Source organism: Carettochelys insculpta, chromosome 2, assembly GCF_033958435.1.
Source record: "Carettochelys insculpta isolate YL-2023 chromosome 2, ASM3395843v1, whole genome shotgun sequence".
Classification (NCBI taxonomy): Eukaryota; Metazoa; Chordata; order Testudines; family Carettochelyidae; genus Carettochelys; species Carettochelys insculpta.
In genome coordinates, this window is record NC_134138.1 from 275,453,901 (window position 1) to 275,475,821 (window position 21,921).

General features: G+C 54.7%; 1 pseudogene; it reads right to left on the minus strand.

Moving 5' to 3' along the window:
• Positions 1–415: 415 nt before the first annotated feature.
• LOC142008348 (tubulin delta chain-like) lies at positions 416–21,712 on the minus strand (annotated as a pseudogene).
• Positions 21,713–21,921: the final 209 nt, after the last annotated feature.

Below are 21,921 nucleotides of genomic sequence, written 5' to 3' on the forward strand. Positions count from 1 at the left end.
AAACCAACAGCAACTTACTGCCACAGCTACGCTGGCTGGCCCAGTGGGGCTTGGAGCTCTTTCCTACCCATCTACTCATTGCGGGGAGGGGAAGGGTGCACCCCCTTATTGATGTATACAGTCTGGGTAGCCTGCGTGGGGGTATAAAGGGGATCTTGCTCCCCCTTTCTAACTCTGCAGGTGCTTATGGACCAAGAGACAGTTGAGCCACACACTCACATCCCATCCACTGAGAAGCACTTCCATTAGTGCCAAGGGTTTTGCTTCACTCTACAGATTTCCAGCAGCGGCTCCCTGAACACGGAACCCCCTACCCTCTTACCCAGAAGCCTTGGTGCAATCTTCCCTGCTGGTTCTCTGGGCTAGCAGGAGAAGTCTGGCAGCCAGCAGCCTGGCAGTGCCAAAGCTGACAGCGTTATTCTCCCAGCTGTCCGTAATCATCTGCCACTGAGTGGAGCATCTGAAAGGCCTGCAGGAAATCCTCCTCCTCGCAGCCGTAGCTCCAGTACCAGTGGAGGTAAGCCTTGGCCTGCTACATTGCCTCAGCTCTACCCACCAGCCGCTGCAGGAGCTCTGCTGCTGGTGTGGTTGGGGCAGATGGTCAGCAAGTGGCTGTGACCTCCTGGCTCCACGATGTTGAACTAGTTGGTGGGAGAGGGCATGTCATCTCTTCACCCAGAAGTATTGACCCTTCACAAGCTACGGGCTCCAAGAAGTCTTAGCCCACCCAGAAAGGTGCAGAGTAGAAAATGAGTGAAAAGGGATACACAGCACATACGTCATCCCCAGAGCGGGAAAGCCGTCTGCGTTCAAAACATCCAGCCTGGGTAAACCAAAGTCACCCCTCCACCAGTGAGTGACTCTTCTCAGAAGGGTCCCAAGGCTGAACTAGTGAGGGAGAGAAGCGCCTATAAAACCAGTAGCACCATCTAGTTCCGTCAGCCTCCTGAGCACCTTGCTGTGAAACGGACCAAGGCTCTGTAGGCCCCACGTTCTTGGGGAAACTATCAAATAAACTAATACGCACAGCTTCTCCCCAGCTGGAGGGAACATGAGGTCGGAGGTCATCAGGAGAGAACGCGCTGGCTTTGGTGACACTCCTCTCTGAGTCAGTCTTGCTCTAAAGCTTCAGCACAACGCTGGGGTCACCAGGGGGCAAGAGATCCCTTCTTGCTGAGACAGCAGACAAAGGCCTGCACCAGTCGTTAACGCTCCGAGCCCTGCGGACGTGCGGAGCCGGTTGCAGTGAACTCCACAAAGAGATGCTGGAGGAATCGGAGGGTCAGTCTATGTCAGAGAACGAAGGCGACCTAAGATACGTTGCTGCATGGCCACCGGACTAATTAAACAGCTTTTGCACGTCCGCACGACGCTCCTTGTGCTGGTGGCGTGCACCCTCCCCAGGAGCGCCTGCACCGCTTTACCTGTCAGCGTGGTGCCCTGCGGGGCAGTGTGACGCCACAGGTGATGCGAGCCACGCCGTGTCTACACTGACAGTGCGTCGGCCTAACCCCGCTGACCGAAGCGCTACGCTTTTGCGGCGGTGGGGTCACTCCGCCAGCGTCATGGGTGAGTTACGACGGCAGGAGGGACACTGCAGTCTAAGCTGCCTGGCTTCGCCCTAACTCGGTAGTGTGGACAAGGCGCTACACTGCTCTGACCTGCCTCAGCTCAGCTCCACCCAGACACTGCCCACCTCCACCTCACCGACTCAGAGCCCTCATCTTCACCCACAGGGGGACATCCCCTCACTGCCTGCCTCCTCCCACTGCCCTTATAGCCTGAGCCCCTGCTGAAACCTGCTTCCCCAGGCTGGCTTCCAGCCAGACTCTGGCCAGGCCTCAACGGTCAAATATCCCCTGGCTCCCTTCAAACAATGTAGGATGACATTATCTCCGACTTGGCTCACTATATTCCTACACTCCCCCACCCCTTCTGAGCACGGGAGAGATTCTGTGGCACGAGTCCAGCTGCTGTGCAGACCTGCCCCCAAGGACCTCGAGCTGAATTCAGCCCTGGGAGCTGTCGAGGCTGCTCCTCTGAAGTCAGTGCTTCGACCTGGCCTGAACTGGTTCTTTGTGCACTAATAGAAGGAATGCTCTTGTGGCTACAGCATGGGAGTCAAGAGCTCTAGGGTCAGGTTCCGCCTCTGCCCAGACTTCCTGTGGGCCCTTGGGCAATTCCCTTAACCTCACCAGGTCTCCCTTCGCTTTCTGTAACGTGGAGATGAACAGTCCTGTGCCTGTTGGGATAAATGCAAGTGAGTGTCTGAGGGCCACAGCAGCAGGCGAGATGCAAGTATAGACGAGGCCGGCCGTGAGTTCCACAGCCTTGATGATGTTGCTGCAGGTTTTCGGATGCTCCCCCAGCATGGGACCTTTCTCCAAAGCAAAGCAAACCAACCGTGAGCACGAGGACTGTGCGACCCTCTGGCGTGGCCTGTGCGGACAGGCTGCGTGTGTCAGTATTGTGGGAGCAGGAGTGGCACCTCTGGCATAGTAAGGTAAGCCAGTGCTAGGTAAGTCCAGCCTGCCCCATGCCCAGCGGAAGATGGCCCAGCTAGACTGACCTGTCCCGCAGCTGAGAGGGAAGGGGTTCCGAGGAGCACAGCCGTAAGCTTGCTTCAGCTTCCCGTGCACCACCTCCCAGGGCAGAACAAAGCTGTCCTCTTGGGAGCTGCAGGCCACAGCAAGTGCCGAGGAGCTGTAAAGCTGCCAACGGCCAGCTAAGGGCGAGGCAGATCCATTAATGGCCTTCAGCACTTTCCCCAGCCCTGGGGAGGGAGTTCTCGTCTCCCAGCTGCCGCCCTGGAGTTGCCAAGCCTGGGATTTGAATCTGCTGGGCATTTTGATCACAAATCCAGCTGGTGGGGCATGGGGGGAGGCAATAGCCTCATGTTATCTACAAGGTCAGTGCTCTAGCCAAGAATCCGGAGACTTGGGTTGTATTCCTGGCTCCGCTGGGGACTGCAGGTGAGTCACTCTCCCCTTTGTGTGCCTCAGTCTCCCCAGCTGTGCACTGGGAACAGTCTCCCTTGTTAAGTGCTGGAGCTGGATGTGTAGCAAGGGCTGTGTAAGACCTAGGGCTGGTTCTTCTCACATCTAGTTCAGGAACTCCTGGGGGTCAGAGGCCAGCTCAGGCTCTGCGTGGGTCTCCAACACTACTGCACTAACTATCCCAGGCAGCCTGATGAGAGGCCAGAGCAGGTCCAGCCCCTGCATCACCCATCACCCTTCCCGGAGAAATGGACCTGTCCTCTCACTGTGGGACGCTGGTTTAATGCTGCAAGGTAGATGGGGGAAGGGGAGCCCTGGGAACTCCACCCTGGCTTCTCTCCCAGGGCCAGCAGAGGAGGAAAGGAAACGGCTCCCGTCACAGCAGGGACCTTGACTTAGCGAGGAACAATGCTGCAAAACCCAAAGCATGGGCAGGGCCTTCCTGGGTATGGAGGGATGACAGCAGGTCTGGGGCCTTTGGAGGAGGTGGCAGTGGTAGGGAAGTTATAACAGAAGGCACAGAGGAGGGCCTTTGAGTTTTTATAAAGGCTTCAGAAGATCCCCCTCTAGCAGGCTGGGGGTGACGGCAGTGTCTGCACTGCCAGGCACCAGCTGTCCCACAGGGATAAGGACACTCCCTTCCTCCCATCCTTCCTATAGTGTGGCCAGTCGGGCTGCCAGTTTCTCAGAGCTGGGGTTGGCTCTTGGAAGGTGTCCTGAGAGAGCCTGGCACAACAGGTCCCCAGCCACGGGTGGGACTCTCCACAATGCAGAAAATAGGGCTGGGAGAGAGATGCTCATGGCTCTCCCCGCTCAGCAGATCAGATTTCAGAGACCAGCCAGCTCAGACAGACTGCTGGGTGCCCCAGGGTCCCACCCCAGACTGCATTTCAATCACCTTCCAACGGTACTGAGAGGACCAATGGAGGCAGGGCCCGGCCCTGCAGCTGGCTGAGAAGCCTGGGATTGTGTAACTCTGATGACCTCCTGTCTCATCTCAAAAGTTACCAAGAATAGACTAGATGGCAACTGGTTCGGTTTTTTTCTCTTCACGCTGCCCCAGCCCAGGGGGGTTGAATGTTACTGCAGGGCCTGCCAGCCTAGTTCCCCCGTAAGCTGCACGCATGCCTCCGCAGCTTCCCACTGAACCCCGCACAAGGGTTCTGGGCTGCAGCGGGGTGACAGCTCTCTCCCCCTGAGCCCTGCAGCTAGGGCAGCTGATGGGGAGGGGCCCCTCCTTGCTGGCCCCAGCATGGAGGAGCCCAGGTAAGCCCAAGCCCCTGCCCCACTTTGAGTCCATCCCCTTCCCCCCAGTCCTGAGCGCTCCTTTACCTCAAAGCCCTCCTCTCCAGCTGTATGCCAAAGATCCCACCCACAGCCCAGAGCCTGTGCCTCGTCCTGCATCCCACCCCTCAGCCCAGAGCCTGTACCTCCTCCTGCATCCCACCCCAGCCCAGAGACTGCACCCCAATCCAGAGCCTGTACCTCCTCCTGCACCCCATCCCCAGCCCAGAGCCTGTACCTCCTCCTGCACCCCATCCCCAACCCAGAGCCTGTACCTCCTCCTGCACCCCATCCCCAGCCCAGAGCCTGTACCTCCTCCTGCATCCCACCCCAGCCCAGAGCCTGTACCTCCTCCTGCACCCCATCCCCAGCCCAGAGCCTGTACCTCCTCCTGCATCCCACCCCAACCCAGAGCCTGTACTTCCTCCTGCATCCCACCCCAGCCCAGAGCCTGTACCTCCTCCTGCATCCCACCCCAGCCCAGAGCCTGTACCTCCTCCTGCATCCCACCCCAGCCCAGAGCCTGTACTTCCTCCTGCACCCCATCCCCAGCCCAGAGCCTGTACTTCCTCCTGCATCCCACCCCAGCCCAGAGCCTGTACTTCCTCCTGCATCCCACCCCAGCCCAGAGCCTGTACTTCCTCCTGCATCCCATCCCCAGCCCAGAGCCTGTACCTCCTCCTGCATCCCACCCCAGCCCAGAGCCTGTACCTCCTCCTGCACCCCATCCCCAGCCCAGAGCCTGTACTTCCTCCTGCACCCCATCCCCAGCCCAGAGCCTGTACTTCCTCCTGCATCCCACCCCAGCCCAGAGCCTGTACTTCCTCCTGCACCCCATCCCCAGCCCAGAGCCTGTACTTCCTCCTGCATCCCACCCCAGCCCAGAGCCTGTACTTCCTCCTGCATCCCACCCCAGCCCAGAGCCTGTACCTCCTCCTGCATCCCACCCCAGCCCAGAGCCTGTACCTCCTCCTGCACCCCATCCCCAGCCCAGAGCCTGTACTTCCTCCTGCATCCCACCCCAGCCCAGAGCCTGTACTTCCTCCTGCATCCCACCCCAGCCCAGAGCCTGTACTTCCTCCTGCACCCCATCCCCAGCCCAGAGCCTGTACCTCCTCCTGCATCCCACCCCAGCCCAGAGACTGCACCCCAACCCAGAGCCTGTACCTCCTCCTGCACCCCATCCCCAGCCCAGAGCCTGTACTTCCTCCTGCATCCCACCCCAGCCCAGAGCCTGTACCTCCTCCTGCATCCCACCCCAACCCAGAGCCTGTACTTCCTCCTGCATCCCACCCCAGCCCAGAGCCTGTACCTCCTCCTGCATCCCACCCCAGCCCAGAGCCTGTACTTCCTCCTGCACCCCATCCCCAGCCCAGAGCCTGTACCTCCTCCTGCACCCCATCCCCAGCCCAGAGCCTGTACTTCCTCCTGCACCCCATCCCCAGCCCAGAGCCTGTACCTCCTCCTGCATCCCACCCCAGCCCAGAGACTGCACCCCAGCCCAGAGCCTGTACCTCCTCCTGCATCCCACCCCAGCCCAGAGCCTGTACCTCCTCCTGCATCCCACCCCAGCCCAGAGCCTGTACTTCCTCCTGCACCCCATCCCCAGCCCAGAGCCTGTACCTCCTCCTGCACCCCATCCCCAGCCCAGAGCCTGTACTTCCTCCTGCACCCCATCCCCAGCCCAGAGCCTGTACTTCCTCCTGCATCCCACCCCAGCCCAGAGCCTGTACTTCCTCCTGCACCCCATCCCCAGCCCAGAGCCTGTACTTCCTCCTGCATCCCACCCCAGCCCAGAGCCTGTACTTCCTCCTGCATCCCACCCCAGCCCAGAGCCTGTACCTCCTCCTGCATCCCACCCCAGCCCAGAGCCTGTACCTCCTCCTGCACCCCATCCCCAGCCCAGAGCCTGTACTTCCTCCTGCATCCCACCCCAGCCCAGAGCCTGTACTTCCTCCTGCATCCCACCCCAGCCCAGAGCCTGTACTTCCTCCTGCACCCCATCCCCAGCCCAGAGCCTGTACCTCCTCCTGCATCCCACCCCAGCCCAGAGACTGCACCCCAACCCAGAGCCTGTACCTCCTCCTGCACCCCATCCCCAGCCCAGAGCCTGTACTTCCTCCTGCATCCCACCCCAGCCCAGAGCCTGTACCTCCTCCTGCATCCCACCCCAGCCCAGAGCCTGTACTTCCTCCTGCACCCCATCCCCAGCCCAGAGCCTGTACCTCCTCCTGCACCCCATCCCCAGCCCAGAGCCTGTACTTCCTCCTGCACCCCATCCCCAGCCCAGAGCCTGTACCTCCTCCTGCATCCCACCCCAGCCCAGAGACTGCACCCCAGCCCAGAGCCTGTACCTCCTCCTGCATCCCACCCCAGCCCAGAGCCTGTACCTCCTCCTGCATCCCACCCCAGCCCAGAGCCTGTACTTCCTCCTGCACCCCATCCCCAGCCCAGAGCCTGTACCTCCTCCTGCATCCCACCCCAGCCCAGAGCCTGTACTTCCTCCTGCACCCCATCCCCAGCCCAGAGCCTGTACCTCCTCCTGCACCCCATCCCCAGCCCAGAGCCTGTACCTCCTCCTGCATCCCACCCCAGCCCAGAGACTGTACCCCAGCCCAGAGCCTGTACTTCCTCCTGCACCCCAGCCCCAGCCCAGAGCCTGTACCTCCTCCTGCATCCCACCCCCAGCCCAGAGCCTGTACCTCCTCCTGCATCCCACCCCAGCCCAGAGCCTGTACCTCCTCCTGCATCCCACCCCAGCCCAGAGCCTGTACCTCCTCCGGCATCCCACCCCAGCCCAGAGCCTGTACCTCCTCCTGCATCCCACCCCCAGCCCAGAGCCTGTACCTCTTCACTGTACCTCCTTGTGCACCCCAACCCTTTGGCCCAGGCCTGAGCCCCCTTCCGCACTCAGAACCCCTTGGTCCCCCTCCAGCCACGTGGATTCTATTTGCTCCAGTACAAAGGTGACAGTTTCACACCCCCTGCATGTCAAACATCCCCTCAACACTGGTGCACATAAGACAATTCATTCTGCTCAGGGTGGGAGAAGTTAGAGGGAGGGAGAACTGCCTGCCTGGGGCCTGCTGCCTCAAGTCATCGGCAGAGAAAATGGGACTTGTCTGGCTGGTTGCTGTTCTCTCTCCTTCTCCAGCCCTCCCCCCAGTGGAGGAGGTGGTGCTTGTAGAGAAAGGATACAGACTGTCCTGTGGGAGATGCACAGGGCAGCGGGTGCACAGCAGACAACGCCAGGCTGTCCCGAAACACCCTCCCTCTGGGAAAGGAGAAACAAACCAAATTCACCAGGAGCTCCAGCGAAAACTAACGTGCTGCTTTCACTAAGGAGTAGGGGGCAGTGACAGCTTAGTTTTCATAGAATCATAGAATACTAGGACTGGAAAGGACCTTGAGAGGTCATCGGGTCCAGGCCCCTGCCCTCATGGCAGGACCACGTACTGTCTAGACCATCCCTGATAGACATCTATCTAACCTGTTCTTAAATATCTCCAGCGATGGAGATTCCACAACCTCCCTTGGCAATTTATTCCACTGTTTGACCACCCTGACACTTAGGAACATCTTCCTAATGTCCAACCTAAGCCTCCCTTGCTGCAGTTTAAGCCCATTGCCTCTTGTTCTATCCTCAGAGGCCAAGGAGAACCAGTTTTCTCCCTCCTCCTTATGACACCCTAAGGGGGACAGATGGCCTATGAAATTTAAAAAAAGCAAGTATGGCTGCATCATTGCAATGGTACACCCACAGTACAACCTCAGGGACTGCAGCAACGAAGCTTGTTGGGATGTCAGCTCTCCCACATGCATGGGGTCTCAGTCCCCTCTCTCAGGATCAATCAAGCCCCCCAGCAGCAGGTGCTGTTGAGGGAAGTGATTTCGGACGGTGATACGCTGGGACGCTGGCCCCCGGGGTGGAATGCACTCATGCGATCACGCAGAGAAGAACTTTGTATTAAACTATTTTTTGCATTTCATTTCCCTCCAAAAATCAATTATGGCTCAAGCACTGAGCTCCGGACAATGAGGCGGGATGAGACGCAAAGCCCTCGTGTCACTGAAGACAACTGCATGAGGGAAGGTCAGGTTTAGACTGCTGCCGCTTGGATTCCTTGATTAGAGAGAGGCATTTTCTGCCAAGCTGCATTAAGAGGGCAGTGGTGCACCTGCAGCCCGACCAGCCTCCAGTGAGACATGAATCAGGCTATGTCTGCCCCGCAGCTTATGGCTACAGTGGTGAGGCTTTAAGACAGACAGACTCTGGCTATTGCAAGACGTGTGATAAAATGGAGCCCACGTCTGGGAGCAGCAGCAACAGCTCCCTGAAGAAAAACACACCCTACACAATGTGATGGAGCAGCTGCCCCGTCCAGGTAGATGGAGGGTTAAAACAGTCCTTGGTGAGGCCACGCAAAACCCAGCCCATGGGAGGAGGACTTGTAGAACACCAGTCATGGGAAGGCTTTCTGGAGCAGCTGATCAGGGCCATGGAGGGCCATAGAAGAAGAGCTGCTCAACAGAGCAGGATTGGTCTCTCCCTGGAGTGCAAGCAGAAACGACTGGCTACCTCGGATAGAGCAGGGCTGGTAGGGGCAACCGGGAACTCCTGCCCGAGGACTGCCAGACTGAGGCCTGGATACAAAGGGCCAGGAAGGTGCTGGGCTTTGGGGGAAATGGCCTAGAGGTACAGATGATGGGAACTGGAACTGGAACAGGAGCAGCAGGCGGCTGCTAGTCATAAGGCCCCTGTGTAACCCACACACCCAAGTGTGGTTCACTGGCCCATGAAGTGGCTCCTAGACCACGTCACAGAGAAAGAGTAAGTGTCCTCCACAGCCTGAGCCAAGAGCCAGTCAGCCTTTAGCTCAGGCTGTGGAGGCACCTGCACTAAGCTCCCAAAGTCCCATGTTCAAGTCCCCCTCTGGGCAGGTGCAGTTGGATTGAGGTGGGCCTGCCTTCCCTCCACCCCCCTTTTCTCTCCCCTTGCCTGGGGGGAGTGAGCTGTGTATGAACTGCAGCCTGCCACTGAAGAGCACAGCTGGACAGCAGAGTGACATTTGCCACCATGGCAAGTGGCTGGACTGAGGACTGGCCATGCCCTGGAAGAGGGGAAGGAGCTAAGTGGGGCATGGCCAGAGGGCTGGGCGCTGAAGAGGATGCCATGAACCTGGGAGTAATGTGGGTCCCAGAGACAGAGCAGAAGGGATGGAGGAGACTCTGCTAGAGGAAGGGGTGTTGTTGGACTGAGCTAATTCCCAGGATGGCCACCCAGGGGTGTCCTGGAGGGGAGTCTCCCTCCTGCAAGTGGCCTAACAGAAGCTGCCCCTGATTTGCACAGGCTGGGCTCGGACACATAAGAACGGCCAGACTGGGTCAGACCAAAGGTCCATCTAGCCCAGTAGCCTGTCTGCCGACAGTAGTCAGTGTCAGGTGCCCCAGAGGAGGTGAACCGAAAACAATGGTCAAGTGATTTGTCTCCTGCCATCCATCTGCCGCCTTCGACATCAGGCTAGGGCACCATACCTTACCCCTTGCTAATAGCCATCTATGGACCTGACCTCCAAATAGTTATCGAGCTCTTTTTTAAACTCTGGTAGAGTCCTGGCCTTCACAGCGTCCTCTGGTAAGGAGTTCCACAGGCTGACTGTGTGCTGTGTGAAGAAAAACTTTCTTTTATTAGTTTTGAACCTGCTACCCATTAATTTACACTGGCACGTCACAAAAGTTTCTCAGCATCACGGGCTTCGTGATACTTAAACCTGATGAATAACAAGCAGTCCCGGAGCACCTTAAAGACGAACACTTTTATTTATTAGACCCACTTCCTCATTTACCCACAAAAGCTCATTAGCTACTAAATAAATGTGTTCGTCTTTAAGGTGCTCCAGGACTGCTTGTTATTTGTGAAGCTGCAGACTAACATCGCTCCCCATCTGAGTCTATTAAACCTGATGGTAGGCCACGTTTTGAGATCCACAGGAGCTTTGTATTTGTCTCTTAAATTTATACACTGGGCTACAGACAGACCCCTATGATTAGAGGGAGAATATCTGACTCACCAGAATCTCCCTTCACAGGGTGAGAGGCCCCCTTCCGACCTCTTGCAAGCTTGAGCTAGTGGAGGCATTTCAGAGTCAGCATGGGGGTCAGAGCCCGCAGAGCTCCCAGGGTTCCATCCCCATGGTGATCCCACTGAAAACAAGGACGAGATGGTCATCTACCACCACAGCCACCACAGCGATACTTCAGCAGCTGCTTAGGAGCGTAGCCTTGTCTCACAGAACCTCTTCACGGGCCCAGACAGACACAACCCTCTGCGGGCATCTCCGGTTCCAGGGAGTTCTGGAATATCCAGTTAGCAATTGCAGAGTTTAAGAGGGTGGTCTTTGGATGTCAAGGGCTCCTGCATGGTGCCTGTGCTTTCCATGGTCATTTATCTATGGTCTCATGGTCCCTCCGTTCTACACTGGGAATATTTTCACAATGCAAACGCTGGTCACTGTATTTAGGATTTTTTGCCTCCAGACCAAAGGACTCAGCTAAAGTTTTCTATGGACTAGAATTTAGGGGCCAGGTTCTCCAATGGTGAATACTGGCACAGCTTTGTGGATGGTGCTCGGGGTTTGCCAATTCATACCAGCTGAGCAGATTTTCCAGTACCAACTGCAGAGCACTAACAGCTGTTGGAATGGGGACAAATATCTGTGCTCGGTTTACCTTCCTGCCGTGAAAGCCTGGAGCGGGTAAAGCAGCCCAGCCAGGCAGGAAGCGACGTGGGTGTTCACGGCAGGGATGTGGACCTGGGGCTGCACATCAGACACTGGGGCTTTCTTCCCAAGGAGAGCTGCAGCTCTCCTCAGCACATCATCATTCTGGAACAGGAGGACACTGCCGACAGGTCTAGACAGACATAAAATGGAGTCACTGGAGCTAGTCAGGGTCTAAGCCGCAGTTTGTGGAAGTTCTGCCTCGGTAAGAACTGAGCAAGTCACATCAGCTCCTTCTGGAGGTACGTCAGACAGCCACGCGAGTGAACCCCCGTTCATTTATATTATGCCAGTTACTTGGATAAGTGAAGTGCTTAGAGGTCCCAGCCAAGATCAGGGCCTCGTTGTCCTAGGCGCTGTACAGACAGAGCGTGAAAGTCAGCCCCTGATTGAACTTCAGACAGGCAGGACAAAGGTGGTGAGACTGAGACTGAGTGACTGGCCCAAGGCCATGCAGGCAGTCAACAGGAGAGGAGGAACTGAACCCTGCTCTCCTAAGAGCCAGGCCAGCACCTTACAAGTGTGACCATTCTCCCATCTCAGCACAGTGCCCAGCTTCCTTTTCTGTCAGGTGTCATTTGCTCAAGATCATACTCGTACCCGTTACTCCAGTGTCAGAGGCTGCAGGTCTCAAACCTTGAGCTCCCTGGGCTGTAAGGGTCAATGCACTCCAAGCAGCCACCCACTCACATTTGGCAGAGGACTCCCATACTGAGCTCTGAGTGAGAGTCCTGACTGGTCCCTGCTCCTGTTTGAACCAAGCAGAGGAACAGGAAGTTGTCTGTTTAACTGTGTTTTTCCCTACTTAGGAGGGACTGAGCTACCTGGTCCTGCTGCCTGACTGTGCCCTCCTGGCACCCTGACTCTCACTCCCAGCACAGCCTCTGGCTTGTCTGAGACACTGATCTCCTGCTACCAGATCCAGCCTGCACCTCCCAACCACTGCTGCACTCCCCTAGTCCGAGGGCCCACAGCCCAGCACTGACGTCCAGCCATCCAGAGGACCTACTGGGAAAACCAGGATAGTTTGATGTAGGTTTTTCCATAGTTGTCCACCAGGCAACAGGTTTTATTTCCATGTTTCTCTTTGGGTGCTGGGATCTGGCTGTTGCTCCACGCTGTCATGCTATGAGCCCCACCCTAGTTTACCCTGGTCAGTGTCTGGATTGCATCATCTAGCAGCCCCAAGATTTGCCATCGACCTATTGCTGCTGCTCGTCTCCTCCCACAATGCCCCGGAACGTACCTCTGGAGCCAAGAAAGGCCCAGCAAGGAGTTGTAATGCTGCAGGGGGCTCTTGCCAGCCCGGTGAGGGGCGACGGTGACCGACAGGATCCGGCCCAAGGAGGACTCGTCTCGGATGGCTTCCCACGGCCGGGAATCGAGGCCTACCTGGGAGAAAGCAGCCCCCCAACCTGTGCGCGAGCACAGCTGGCCTGGCCTAGGGCAGAGAGCTCTGGCAATTGGGATCTGGGTCTCACCCTGGCATGACTGGGAGTCAGGCGCACTGGAGGCTCATTCCAGCTTAGCCGCTGACCCGTTCTGTGACCTCAAGCAAGTCAGTTCATCTCTCTGGGCCTCAGGTTCCACACCCGCCCTTGGCTGGCTTTGTCTGGGCTCTAAGCTGCTTGGGGCCAGGGGACAGGACGAGTGTGTATAGCGCCCAGCAGGCCAAGATTTGGACTGGGGCAGGCCTGTCCATGGGGGCACTGGGCTCTGGAGCTTGGCAGTGGAGGCAGCCAGAGCTCTGGGCCCCTTTGAACTGCTGCATCAGAGCTTCTCTGGCTGTGTATGGCTGTGAGAGACTGGGAGGTGGGCCAGTCCTGCAGTCCCGGCAGCCCTGAGAGGTGACTGCTGTTGGCCCCATCCCTTCTGCTATTGGCTCTGCCCCTTCTGCTATTGGCCTCGCCCCTTCCAGGGCATGGAGCCTGGCCCCCCTGCCACCTTGCCCTGGGGCCTGCAGCTGTTGGTGCCGCTGTATTAGGGTCTCTATGTCCAACAATAATAGAAATAACAATACATCCACAGGCGTCCACAAGGCGGTGCTCATTGCATGGTGCTAGTTAAGAGCTGCCTGTGTGTTGGAACAGTAGCCAGTATTCTAGTTCAGGTAGCATAAGTAATTGCATTCCAACCCCCTGATTTCAGGTGTGGGTGCCTATAAAACAAACTTTCAGGACCTTTGGCCTTTCTGGCTAAAAGCTTCCAGAACTGTCATTTTCCTGGCACTCAGTTTTTCTGGCAAGCTTGACCAATCATGGTCCAGCCACCTTTGCAGGAGAGGGAAGTAGGGTGTGTGTGTGTGGGCACGTGCATGTGGGTCTTGAAACATCCTCTAGCTGATCTCACAAGGTGTTCTGCTGAGGCAGAGTAAGCTGCACACAATGGTTCAACTCACTGAGATGTGCAGAAAAAAAAAGGTAGCGAAAGCCCAGAGCAAATGAGACAGGTGCTATCAGAGTTCCTGCCTTCCTCACTGCATCCCTTGCAAATGCTGCACAGGCCGTCATATGAAGATAGAAACTATTAGAATGGCTTAATCAAGTATTTCCACATTAGAGAATAGTTTTCCCCCGTCCTTTTTCTATAAATAGTTAGAAATGCCATTGGTAAACAATGTTAAAAACATTAACACGGCCTGTTAAATAATTTGCATTTAAGCTTGCATTTACAACCTTAACTCTGCCCCCATGAGTGCTTGCCTGATGGTCTTTTTCAACTATTTCTCAGATTATGTGCTATAACACCATTTTTCTTCTACAACCTTAGGCACACATACACAGCATCAGTTGAAGTGTTGGGGATCATTTTGCATGTCAGAGTCCTTTGGAAAATTGCTTCCAGGAAAGGTGCAGAGTACCAAATAGACTACAACAATGAAACACCACAAGAGGAACAGTGAAAACATGAAGGCAAATGTAATGTAATCCAGCTAATTTTACTCAATAATTTTATGCCACCTCCCCCAGGAAGTTCGTCTGGTACATGTGGAAGGAATGTTCAATAACTTTGGGAAGACCTATTAAAAAAAAAAAAACCCTTGTCTTGTTTTGCTATGACAACAGCTATCAAGCCCTCCATCAAAGACGGATGCGAGCACCTTCCACGTAAAACCACATGCAAGAGAGAAGTCCCTACGTACCAGCTCCTGCACCGTCGCTGAGGCTATGGAAAAGCACCGTTCTGCAGTAACAGTCTTTGAGTTCAACCTCCTTCTGCAGACTCTCCATGGTCCTTTCTAGCAGGCTCTTCTCGCTGGCTGAGTGCGGGTCGTAGTACCCCGTCAACATTAAACCAGGTAGAGGCCAAGTTCACCTCAGCCACCACTGCTCAGACAGATGCATGCTTCAGGACCATGTGACTTCGGGTTTTTATGATTTAACACATCATTCATCTCTGCACTGGGCACGTTGTCTGGAGCTAAGTCCTCCTGCGTGTCACTGTCTCTAACCCAGTCTCAGCCCAGCAGTGGCTGTTCTGGTGCAGGATGAGTGAAGGTCAGACAGTGCTTAGGCACCGCTTCAGGCTATTGATTTACACCAGGACTGAGGGAACCTAACACCACCCTGGTCTCTCGCCCCTACTGCGATGCACCAAGCGCCGCTCAGCGAGAGCGGATGGATTTCTTTTCACACATGCTCCAGCTACCTCCTAGCAGGGTGAATCCATATCCTGCGTACACAGTGCGCAGACAATGGTCTGTGCTCTACTGCGTCCATGCAGCTCCTGGGACAGAAGTAAAGACTGTGCCCCCCACCCACCAAAAGCACAGCTCTGCCAGGATCAGAAGGCAGAGGTGCTGTTGGAATACAAGCAGGGAAGGGGTTAGCTTTGAGTGCAGAGTGCCTGTAGGTGAGGCAGGGGACTGAAAGCCTAATGAGGAGGCTTGTGTTAAAAAGGGCAAAGTGCCATAAATGGTGGGCTAGAGGGGAAAAGTCGTCTCTGAGGAGGGGCTGCCATGGCCATAGGTTGAAAAGAGCCTTTTTATTACTGTTTGTGATGCACGCTGGGAATATTTTTGATGCCTGTGTGCGCGCCTCAGTTTCCCTCTGGGCTTCGCACTGCCCATGCAACATGTGACGCAATGAGCTCCGATGCTGCCTTAGCTTTTGTCTCTCTAGGCCCACCTAAGCACTTTCTGAGTCCACCTGCCAGTCGACTAACGCAGTGGACCTGAAAAGGCTGCCTAGTGGCCGTGCAAATCCTCACGGGGAGCACGGAAAGAGTACAGGACCAGCTACTGCAGGCGCGTGGATTTGCTGTAGGGAGCCACGGAAACAGATAGATGTGGGTGGCTGGCACCTGACGGCCCAGCTTTGGAGTCGTGGAGGCCAGGGGCTGTCCCTGTGGAACCGTGTAGGTCCCTGGGGCTCAGCACACTCGAAGGGTCACTTCCAAGGGCTGGGTGACAGACTGGGGCCTAAACCAGATCTTGTGGGTCTGTAGCATTACTAAAGCTAAACAGTGCTCCATGGTGGATAACAAAGGCTAGGGAAGGAGACACCTTAATAATAGACGAGACATCACTGGAGCTGCGGTGACTCATATTGACTGACGAGCTCACTTGTCTTGCCTTGCTGAGGGACGATGGTGGCTGACTGGCCGAGGCCTAAGGGAGACTCCATTAGCCAGCAGTAGTATTGAGACTTTTACAGCCTTGTTATCATAACACATAGGCGCTCCGGTCCTGGACCAGACACCGTGTGGGGAGCACCATGCCAGCAGTCCCTGACTAAAGGAGCTCACAAGCGAAGTACAAGGCAAAAGGTTGTGGCAGACAGGACATGGGAGTATAAGGAAGGAACGAGGCCACACGGCCTGGAGGTGGTCTCTGCACACCAGCTGCCGAATCTGGTACGTTCTAGTGGGAGGTGAGTAGCTTTCCTTGCAGGGCTCCCAATGGTTACACGCCAGCAGATGTGGCTTGTGAGAGAGGAGCAGGCCTCAAGGAGCAGGTAGTGAAAAGTTGCACTACAGGGCCAGACGAATACCCAGAGACCAGCGACTCCAAGACTGGCCCAAAAAAGCCAAGAACAGAACACCACTGGTCAATACCTACAGCCCCCAACTCAAACCACTGCAAAGAATTATTAAAGACCTACAACCTATCCTTAATCAGGATGCCACACTCCAGAAGGCCCTGGGTGACAGGCCTGTTCTCTCCTACAGACAACCTCCCAACCTCATGAGGATCCTCACAAACAGCCATAGTCTATACCCCAGGAATACCAGTCCTGGAACCTTTCCTTGCAACAAAGCCCGCTGCCCGCTTTGTCCACATATCTTCTCTGGAAATACCATCACTGGACCTAACCAGGTTACTCACAGAATCACGGGCACTTTCTCATGCTCCTCTACTAACATCATATATGCCATCATGTGCCAACAATGCCCAGATGCTTTGTATATCGGACAGACTTCTAACTCCCTTAGACAAAGGGTAAATGAGCACAAAACAGACATCAAAACACTCCAGATGCACAAACCAGTTAGTCAACATTTCAATGGAATGGGGCATTCTATTAATGACCTAAAGGTTTGTGTGTTACTGAAAAAAAACTTTCACACCGTTCTTCAAAGAGAAACAGCCGAGCTGGCTTTTATATTCAAATTTGGCACATTAATACGTGGTTTTAAGCAGGATGGGAACTTTCTGAGTCACTATGGGGGCTTGTCTGCATACTTGGCTTAATCTAATTCTTGACCTCCCCCCACACCCCTTCACTCTCTGATTTGCTCACCTTGATCATTTTTTTCTGATTTGTCCTCCTTGCTTACTGTTTTTGGTTCTCTGTGCCTTAAATGTTGAGTCTGTTCTGACTTGGCAATAGTCTGAAGAAGTGGGTCTGTCCTACGAAAGCTCATCACCTAATAAATTATTTTGCTAGTCTTTAAAGTGCTACTTGACTGCTTTTTGTTTTAATAGTGTATAGACTAGCACGGCTCCCTCTCTGTTACTATGCAAATACTTGTGTTTCCAAACTTCAACGAGCACGTCCCCACACCCAGAAACAGCTCGTCCAGGGTGAAGGGAGAGATGGACTCTAACCAGAAGCCCAGTTGTTGCCTCATCATGGGGAAGTGCGGAAAAGATTGGCCTCTCTGAAAGAGCTGGGGGAGGAGTTATGGTCTAGGCTGTGCAGACAATGATCACATGGAGCATTTCACATACGATTCTGCAGCAGTTTGACCAATGCAGCAAGGGGGCGGGGAACGTAGAAGGTTTTGTTGGAGGCAGAGGGAAGCAAACAGAGGGTCAGACTCTTCTCATCCCCTTGTTGCAGGGAAATATGAGCTGCATGTGGCTGGCTGGAAGATGCAAGGAATCTGAGCTCCTACCCAGGTCTTTGCAAGCTCTGTGTTCCCAGCAGGCATGCACAATCTCAAAGGGGGTGGGGGGAGGAAAGGCCCGGGAAGACTAAACCAATGGGGTCGGTATACTGGGCGGTATTGCACGAGGGACTGCTTCTTTGATTTATTTAGTGCACCAGTTAATTACTGTGTGTGCCACCCATTGCTAGTGGCAGAAGCCACCCAACGCTGGACTCGTTTCTGCAGCTTCCTCACCACTTTCGGTTCACTGTCCATGCAGATGGCACTTAGCTTTCCATCAAGCAAGCAAAAAGGGTATCTGAAAAGGACGAGCCATGTGTACAGGAAGCCCTCCTCCCTGCAGCCTGATCTGGACTCCGCCTAGCAGGCTGTTCAGTGCACGAGCTCCAGAGCATCCATTCCTGAAGGCGACTGAGTAAATACACTGCAAGAGCAACTCTGATCCCCACAGCAAATTGCTCCTGAGTTCAGGGAGCACATTCTTGCACTGCCCCAGCAGATCAGGGCAGGCCAGGGAAGATGGACTGGATGATGGGTCAGGAGACCTCATCCATCTCTCTTTTTTAGGCAGCTGTTGGTTCTCAGTGCAGCTCAGGGCTATTTCCATCCAAGGGTAGAAACAGTTACATTCTTTCACGTTTATACTGGAGTCTAATCCCAGAGCCCTACAGACCCTCCCCTTGGCTCCAACCTGCTGGCAAGGGGAATACCTGCCTTTGATCTCAGGTCAGCAAGGAAAGGTTTGGATCAATAGCATTGACCCCTTGCCCCATCTTGCATCTTGTGTTTAAAGCGTCTGTGGAAAGTGAACTGGAACAATGATCTTACAAAGCGAGGAGCACCCCGTAAGGCTACCCCTGGCCTTGTACGAGGATCACCAGCTGCACAAAGCATGCAGGAGAACTCCGATGACTGCCCCGAGCAGGGCGGATGGATGACTTAAACCATTTAACCTTGACGTGAATAGAGATCTTAACTATCTGCTGCATTACAAGGGCAATCTCCCCACCCTTGATATTCGCAGGAATGAGACCCATCCTACTTAATTTACTTCATTAACTCTCCTACTCGTGGCAGGTGACCTTCCCCCACCGCACTATATAAACCCTGGATTCTGTTTTTCCTCCTGAGGAAGTGGGTTTTACCCACGAAAGCTCATGACCTAATAAATGTGCTAGTTTGTAAGGTGCCACAGGACTGCTTATTTGTTAGCCCATTTGACTCCCAAGTGCCAGCAGGCGTGGGGCTCCTGAGTAGCTCAACACCGGTTCCCTCCTTAGAACCACAGAATTCCCATACCTATCAGCTTCTGCATGCGGCACATTCTCACGGGGTAGGATCTGCCACCACTCCTCGCCAATCTGATTGCCACACTGCCCCACATGTAGCCACACAGCAAGACATTGCCCTGGGAGCAGAAAGACAAACATTAGCAGTAAATACCTTAAAGAGCCAATGTTAAGTTCTTAAATTCAATTTCTGACCTGTCAAGAGCGTATTACAAAATAACACGTTGCTGCTGAGAACTAAGGAAACCAACCCCTTTTGCAGACTGTACAATAGTACTGTATTTTGTGCTTCGTCTGCTGAGGCAATTAACTAGCAAACAGAGAACTGGGATACTCATTGATTGTGCTGGGCTAAAAGAGAGAATAGGCCAGATCCCCAAGTGGTGTAAATGGGTGTTGTTCCATGGTATTCAGTAGAAAAGAAACTGCACCACTTTATGCCCAATGAGAAGCTGACAGTATATTTCATGCTTGGTAAGGCAAAAAAAGACTCAATTTTCACAGGAGGAGTCTCACTTTAGGCAGTGTTTGTGGGGGTTTGGTGCTCCTGAGAAAAATCAGGCCCTAAATTAACTTGGAATTGTAGTTAACTAAACAGTGACTAGGCAAACTGACTTTGTGTAAGAGACTGAGTAGATGGCTGGTTCTCACTTTCCAGAAACCTCCTTGGTTTTCTTTGGTCTCTGTGAGCTACTGGCAGTATAGGGGAATCCAGCACCTACTGTGATGGGCAGAACCTCTGTTCATTAGAAGTGTGGATGACCCCTGCTCTAATTTGGACTTACTGGCTACCCTGAAAAGGAAGAGGCTTGAAGGGGCTGTCTCTCTCCTGTCTGGGGTTACCACAGTGCACCCGTGCCCCCAGATGGCAGAGAAAGGTCTCAAGAAGAGACCAAGACTGTGTTCCTTCCACGCTGCTCTCCTGCCGGAGAGTGTGTACAGCACAAACCTCCCTTTCTGCACTCCAGACTTCTCCTTTGCTGTGCCAGGGGAGGAGGTGCTTCCGCCATTGGGCCCCTTCTCTGACCCTGGGGTCGGCTCCGCCAGATTTGCCCCGTTGGGGGCGTCTGACAGCCTCGCCGCAGCTGCCTTGAAGGCTGAGGGGAAATGAAGGGCGCCGTCCCACTGCTGGATGTTCTTGCACCAAAGGACAGTCGCCTGGTGCGGGGAAACCATAAGCTGGAGTGGCTGAATCTACCACAGACAGATCAAGGACCCACACAGGAGACCACTTGTGGCCTGTGTCCCAGCATATTGCAGATCTCATCATCCTGCCCTCCCTTTCTCTGACGTGAAGTTCAGTCTCCATCCCTTAGGAAGTCAGGAATTTTGCATCGAGGGGAGAAGGGAATCTCTACCTAGGGGGAAAAAAAATTCCCTCCAGGGCTTGGAAGCTCCTTAGTTTGGGGCCAAAAGCGCCACCATCTTGTGAGCCTCAGGCTGTAGGTGCCGTTTCCCTTTGCAGGAACGCTGCCCACTCTCAACAGGGCAAGGGATAAAAAAAAATGCCGGCAGCAGAAGTTCATAGGACTCCTCATCTGAAGCAAACTGCCTAGGGAGGTTGTGGAATCTCCATCTGTGGAGATATTTAAGAGCAGGTTAGACAGACACCTATCAGGGATGGTCTGACTCTAGATGGTGCTTAGTCCTGTTGTGAGGGCAGGGGATGGGACTCAATGACCTCTTGAGGTCCCTTCCAGTTCTGGAACTCTGATTCAAGTTCCTAATCCCCGTCTTCCCTCCTGACCCTCCCACAGCAGCGGGAGGCCTTTTCCAGACCTCCTGCTCACAGAAACAAGGAAACAAAAGAACCAAGCATGATTCAACACAGTACTGCACTATTATTTAAGCCTCAGGGAGGCTCTGCAGCTCGGTTGCTAGAAAGCCCTTCTGACACAAAGGTCCTTGGCGGCAGCAGCTTCCAGCGTAACAAGTCCGGGCAGGCCTGTCTGGCAGAACAGCTCACAGAAATCCAAGGCACAGAAATGTTGGCAGGAAAGGGAGCAAAAGAGGCATAGGTTAACCAAACCCTGCTAAAGCCATGGTTGGCCATGACACAGCTGCTGGGCTCTCAGGACCTCCAGGAGGGTCAACCACCTTCTCGGAGCCAGCATTAGAGGGTGGAGAGCGAGAGCCTCCCAGACATGGAGGAATAAGCAGGCAGTAAGGGCCTCCCCACCCAAGACCACCTCTGACTAAATTTATCTGTCTGCTTTAACAAGGTGTGATTTACAGAAACCTGAGCAAGACAAGGAATAGCCAGCTAGCCGTATTACAGGCTGAAGCATCCTTTTTCACAGCTACTTCTCTAAGTACAGAAAGAAAGGCTACAGTGACAGCAGATAGAACAAGATTTCTTCCCTTTCTGGGCTTGGAACTTGGACTGACGAAAATCTAACACTAGGCACTACACTGACTGGTCAGGGAGGTTCAAAGAACAATGCGGTGGCCTCTCTTAATGGTGAATAAATCAAATCTGGATGTGGCTTGACAAAGGCAGGTTATAAACTTTTCTAAGGGTCCGAATCATCATTTCCTCCCTTCTCCACTATCCTCAAATCCACAGCAGAAGAACGTGCAGAAGGCCACAGACAATCTGGTCAGATGGGCATGGCAGAGCGCGCTCCGGAGATGGGGGACATGTCTTCCAGCTGTTACTCAGTCTTGATTTTGGTACCTCAGAGACCTGGGGAGGATAGAACAGTGCTGGACATAGTACACCTTAAAAAGCTAGTACGGAAGACCGGATTCAGGGTGGAGCTGGAAGTCAGTACTGGTGGAGACTTGCCAGGGGGGTTAGTTTTAGTCAGTCAGCCTGAGGGAGGCTTACCTTCATGGGTCAATTCACTAGGCTGGGGTGGGGAATCCCCGGCCTGTGGTCCGGAACCAGTCCCCCAGCTACTTTGATCCGGCCTGCTGAGGGACTGAGGGAGCTCCACTGACTCTGTCCCATCAGGGGAGATCACCAACCTCACCCCACCTCCGTCCCTCCCACCTGCAAAGCAGACACTTCCGGCACCTCGTCCCGCATATAGGCGGGCGGGGAGCCCGTGTGCGGGTGAGGTGACCAGACAGACCAACCGACGGCGGCACGAGCTCTCCAGCCACTTCTGCGCCCCCCCCCCCCCCGGGTGCACAGGTGACAGGAGCTTGGGCACTTGGTGCCCAACACCCTTCCAGGTGGCAGGCAGCGGGCAGAAGCCAGGAGCCCTTCCCCGGCTGGTGCAGCTGCCTCCGGGA